The 6,000-nt window shown below is 33.6% G+C and overlaps 3 non-coding genes across 3 annotated transcripts; all 3 read right to left on the reverse strand.

Annotated features, from left to right (window-relative positions):
• Positions 1-1,592: 1,592 nt before the first annotated feature.
• Positions 1,593-1,664, reverse strand: TRNAC-GCA (transfer RNA cysteine (anticodon GCA)). The gene has a single exon. It is a non-coding gene; the product is annotated as a tRNA-Cys (tRNA).
• Positions 1,665-3,518: 1,854 nt separating this feature from the next.
• TRNAC-GCA (transfer RNA cysteine (anticodon GCA)) lies at positions 3,519-3,590 on the reverse strand. Its single transcript has one exon. It is a non-coding gene; the product is annotated as a tRNA-Cys (tRNA).
• An 893-nt stretch (positions 3,591-4,483) lies between these two features.
• Positions 4,484-4,555, reverse strand: TRNAC-GCA (transfer RNA cysteine (anticodon GCA)). Its single transcript has one exon. It is a non-coding gene; the product is annotated as a tRNA-Cys (tRNA).
• Between the last annotated feature and the right edge of the window lie 1,445 nt (positions 4,556-6,000).

Here is a 6,000-nt window from a genome sequence, read left to right on the forward strand (position 1 = left end):
CGGGAGATGAGTTTCTGAAAATTCCTTCCTTTATCCAAACAAATATGTGTTTTGGAAAATGTTTTCCTGATGAAAAACAACGAGAAAAGATGATACACCAGAGATATAGAATTACATCCACAGCCGTCACATTCTGTTTCTTTAACTGAAAATAAAACGTTGTTCTGAAAATGTGTTTTTGAGGAAGAAGTTCGCCAAACAATAACAAATTATTTCAATAAGCGGACTCCTCTGTTTGTTTTTTCTTCCCTTCTCCATCGTTGTCATTCAAAAATAATTGTTCTTCAAAATGCACACTAGTCTTTTTAATGGACACATTGGCAATAATGAGTGACATTTTCATAAATAATACAAAAGTCTCGATTTAAAAATAAGCTGCTGTTGATATCTCAGCAAAAAAAAAGTCAAGTTGTCGACGTAAGAATCTTTTAATCATTTGCATACAATTTGTTTTCAAATCATTTGCAAATACAAAGCTACATTGCAAAATCCAATTCTGCATATTCTTTCATTATTTATTTTGAAAAGGTGTTAAATGAAGCCAACATCAACATTCATCACAGATTTCACAAACACTCCTTTGAATTTGTTGAATTTCATGAAAATATTATTATCAAAAAGTTGAGAATGATGGGGACACTCAGATTTGAACTGACGACATTTTGAACTGTGATCAAATGCTCTACCACTGAGCTGTATCCCCTCTTGATACAACAAAGTTCTACAAGCTTTTCATGAAGCAATCAGTGTGTACTTTCCATTCTTTTTATTGTTTATTTTTGCCTTTTTGCTGGTTTCTTTGTTTCGCTTTCCTCATGATACTTTTCATCCCTTTCAGTTGCTGAAAGTGCATTCTAAAGTTTATGCATTTCATTGAAATCTTTTCCATTGCAAGATGTGGAGTTTAATGTCCATATTACTTTTATTTCCACAGCTGTCAAATACTATTTTTATGTTCCCTTCATCAGAGATGAGTTTCTGAAAATTCCCACCTTTATCCAAACAAATATGTGTTTTGGAAAATGTTTTCCTGATGAACAAAAACGAGAAAAGATTACACACCAGAGATATAGAATTACATCCACAGCAGTCACATTCTGTTTCTTTAACTGAAAATAAAATGTTGTGCTGCAAATGTGTTTTTGAGGAAGAAGTCCGCCAAACAATAACAAATTATTTCAACAAGCGGACTCCTCTGTTTGTTTTTTCTTCCCTTCTCCATCGTTGTCATTCAAAAATAATTGCTCTTCAAAATGCACACCAGTCTTTTGATGGACACATTGGCAATAATGAGTGACATTTTCATGAAGAATACAAAAGTCTCCATTTAAAAATAAGCTGCTGTTGATATCTCAGCAAAAAAAAGTCAAGTTGTCGACGTAAGAATCTTTTAATCATTTGCATACAATTTGTTTTCAAATCATTTGCAAATACAAAGCTACATTGCAATTCCAATTCTGCATATTCTTTCATTATTTATTTTGAAAAGGTGTTAAATGAAGCCAACATCAACATTCATCACAGATTTCACAAACACTCCTTTGAAATTGTTGAATTGCATTAAAATATTATTATCAAAAAGTTGAGAATGATGGGGACACTCAGATTTCAACTGAGGACATGTTGAGCTGCAGTCAAATGCTCTACCACTGAGCTATATCCCCTTCTAGATAAAAATTAACGTTCTACAAGCTTTTCATGAAGCAATCAGTGTGTACTTTCCTTTCTTTTTCGTGTTTATTTTTGCCTTTTTGCTGGTTTCTTTGTTTCGCTTTCCTCATGATACTTTTCTTCCCTTTCAGTTGCTGAAAGTGCATTCTAATGTGTATTCATTTCATTGAAATCATTTCCATTGCAAGATTTCGAGTTTAATGTTCATATTACTTTTATCTCCACAGCTGTCAAATTCTATTTTTATGTTAACTTCACGGGAGATGAGTTTCTGAAAATTCCCACCTTTATCCAAACAAATATCTGTTTTGGAAAATGTTTTCCTGATGAAAAAAACCGAGAAAAGATGATACACCAGAGATACAAAATTACATCCACAGCAGTCACATTCTGTTTCTTTAACTCAAAATAAAATGTTGTGCTGCAAATGTGTTTTTGAGGAAGTTCGCCAAACAATGACAAATTATTTCAAAAAGTGGACTCCTCTGTTTTGTTTTTTCTTCCCTTCTCCATCGTTGTCATTCAAAAATAATTGTTCTTCAAAATGCACACCAGTCTTTTGATGGACACATTGGCAATAATGAGTGACATTTTCATAAAGAATACAAAAGTCTCGATTTAAAAATAAGCTGATGTTGACATCTCAGCAAAAAAAAAGTCAAGTTGTCGACGTAAGAGTGTTTTAATAATTTGCATGCAATTTGTTTTTAAATTATTTGCAAATACAAAGCTGCATTGCAATTCCAATTCTGCATATTCTTTCATTATTTAATTTGAAAAGGTGTTAAATGAAGCCAACATCAACATTCATCACAGATTTCACAAATTCTCCTTTGAATTTGTTGCATTTCATGAAAATATTGCTATCGAAAAGTTGAGAATGAAGTGGACACTCATATTCGAACTGAGGACATTTTGAACTCCAGTCAAATGCTCCACCACTGAGCTATATCCCCTCTTTATAAAAAAAAAAGTTCTACAAGCTTTTCATGAAGCAATCAGTGTGTACTTACCTTTCTTTTTATTGTTTATTTTTGCCTTTTGGCTGGTATCTTTCTTTCGCTTTCCTCATGATACTTTTCTTCCCTTTCAGTTGCTGAAAGTGCATTCTCATGTTTGTGCATTTCATTGAAATCATTTCCATTGCAAGATTTGGAGTTTAATGTTCATATTACTTTTATCTCCACAGCTGTCATATTCTATTTTTATATTCCCTTCATGGGAGATGAGTTTCTGAAAATTCCTTCCTTTATCCAAACAAATATGTGTTTTTGAAAATGTTTTCCTGATGAAAAACAACGAGAAAAGATGATACACCAGAGATTTCGAATTACATCCACAGCAGTCACATTCTGTTTCTTTAACTGAAAATAAAACGTCGTTCTGCAAATGTGTTTTTGAGGAAGAAGTTCGCCAAACAATAACAAATTATTTCAATAAGCGGACTCCTCTGTTTGTTTTTTCTTCCCTTCTCCATTGTTGTCATTCAAAAATAATTGTTCTTCAAAATGCACACAAGTCTTTTTCATGGACACATTGGCAATAATGAGACATTTTCATAAATAATACAAAAGTCTCGATTTAAAAATAAGCTGCTGTTGATATCTCAGCAAAAAAAAAGTCAAGTTGTCGACGTAAGAATCTTTTAATCATTTGCATACAATTTGTTTTCAAATCATTTGCAAATACAAAGCTACATTGCAATTCCAATTCTGCATATTCTTTCATTATTTATTTTGAAAAGGTGTTAAATGAAGCCAACATCAACATTCATCACAGATTTCACAAACACTCCTTTGAATTTGTTGAATTTCATGAAAATATTATTATCAAAAAGTTGAGAATGATGGGGACACTCAGATTTCAACTGAGGACATGTTGAGCTGCAGTCAAATGCTCTACCACTGAGCTATATCCCCTTCTAGATAAAAATTAACGTTCTACAAGCTTTTCATGAAGCAATCAGTGTGTACTTTCCTTTCTTTTTCGTGTTTATTTTTGCCTTTTTGCTGGTTTCTTTGTTTCGCTTTCCTCATGATACTTTTCTTCCCTTTCAGTTGCTGAAAGTGCATTCTAATGTTTATTCATTTCATTGAAATCATTTCCATTGCAAGATTTGGAGTTTAATGTTCATATTACTTTTATCTCCACAGCTGTCAAATTCTATTTTTATGTTCCCTTCATGGGAGATGAGTTTCTGAAAATTCCCACATTTATCCAAACAAATATGTGTTTTGGAAAATGTTTTCCTGATGAAAAAAAACGAGAAACGATTACACACCAGAGATACAGAATTACATCCACAGCAGTCACATTCTGTTTCTTTAACTCAAAATAAAATGTTGTGCTGCAAATGTGTTTTTCAGGAAGAAGTTCGCCAAACAATGACAAATTATTTCAATAAGCGGACTCCTCTGTTTGTTTTTTCTTCCCTTCTCCATCGTTGTCATTCAAAAATAATTGTTCTTCAAAATGCACACCAGTCTTTTGATGGACACATTGGCAATAAAGAGTGACATTTTCATGAAGAATACAAAAGTCTCGATTTAAAAATAAGCTGCTGTTGATATCTCAGCAAAAAAAAAGTCAAGTTGTCGACGTAAGAGTCTTTTAATAATTTGCATACAATTTGTTTTTAAATTATTTGCAAATACAAAGCTACATTGCAATTCATATTCTGCATATTCTTCCATTATTTATTTTGAAAAGGTGTTAAATGAAGCCAACATCAACATTCATCAAAGATTTCACAAATACTCCTTTGAATTTGTTGAATTTCATGAAAATATTGTTGTAAAAAAGTTGAGAATGAAGGGGACACTCAGATTCGAACTGAGGACATTTTGAACTGCAGTCAAATGCTCTACCACTGAGCTATATCCCCTCATTACAAAAAGAAAAGTTCTACAAGCTTTTCATGAAGCAATCAGTGTGTACTTTCCTTTCTTTTTATTGTTTATTTTTGCCTTTTTGCTGGTTTCTTTGTTTCGCTTTCCTCATGATACTTTTCTTCCCTTTCAGTTGCTGAAAGTGCATTCTAATGTGTATTCATTTCATTGAAATCATTTCCATTGCAAGATTTGGAGTTTAATGTTCATATTACTTTCATCTCCACAGCTGTCAAATTCTATTTTTATGTTCCCTGGATGGGAGATGAGTTTCTGAAAATTCCCACCTTTATCCAAACAAATATGTGTTTTGAAAAATGTTTTCCTGATGAACAAAAACGAGAAAAGATGATACACCAGAGATACAGAATTACATCCACAGCAGTCACATTCTGTTTCTTTAACTCAAAATAAAATGTTGTGCTGCAAATGTGTTTTTGAGGAAGAAGTTCGCCAAACAATGACAAATTATTTCAATAAGCGGACTCCTCTGTTTTGTTTTTTCTTCCCTTCTCCATCGTTGTCATTCAAAAATAATTGTTCTTCAAAATGCACACCAGTCTTTTGATGGACACATTGGCAATAATGAGTGACATTTTCAGGAACAATACAAAAGTCTCAATTTAAAAATAAGCTGCTGTTGATATCTCATCAAAAAAAAGTCAAGTTGTTGACGTAGAGTCTTTTAATAATTTGCATGCAATTTGTTTTTAAATTATTAAAACACAGCAATGCAATTAGCAATGCAAAAAGTCAAGTTGTTGACGTAAGAGTCTTTTAATAATTTGCATGCAATTTGTTTTTAAGTTATTAAAACACAGCAATGCAATTAAAACACAGCACAGCAATGCAAAACACAGCAATTAAAACAACCCTAACACATGCAATTAAAGAGAAACACAAATGATCTGGAGTACAAGGCTGGCCATGAGATGATGCTATCAGACACACTGTCGATGCTACCGAACCCAGAGAACAATCAGGAACTGCAGTTGGACACACGTGTAGATGGTATTGAGCTTGATGATGTGGATGATCATCATCGCTTTGACCTCATTGATTTCAGCTCAAAGAAACAGAACCAACTCAGAGAGTGTGTTAAGGCTGATAGAACCTTTCGAGCATTGCAGCAGGTTGTTCATCGAGGTTGGCCTACTAGGATTGCAGAGCTGCCTGTGCACCTATGTCCGTACTGGCCATACCGTGATGAAATTGGTATTTGTGACGGGGTTCTATTCAAAGGTCGACAGGTACTAATTCCAGAGTAGCTACCTAAGGATATCCTCAACCAGCTCCATGAGGCGCACATGGGGATCGAAAAGACAAAACGTCTAGCACGCGAATGTGTGAATGTGATGACCCACAAAATATCAGGAACGATTGAAGGAACGTGGAGACCGGATGGTGAAGCAATACAACAGAACACCAAGCATATATCTGG

Source organism: Myxine glutinosa, chromosome 1 (genome assembly GCF_964187855.1).
Source record: "Myxine glutinosa chromosome 1, kmMyxGlut1.1, whole genome shotgun sequence".
Lineage (NCBI taxonomy): Eukaryota > Metazoa > Chordata > Myxini > Myxiniformes > Myxinidae > Myxine > Myxine glutinosa.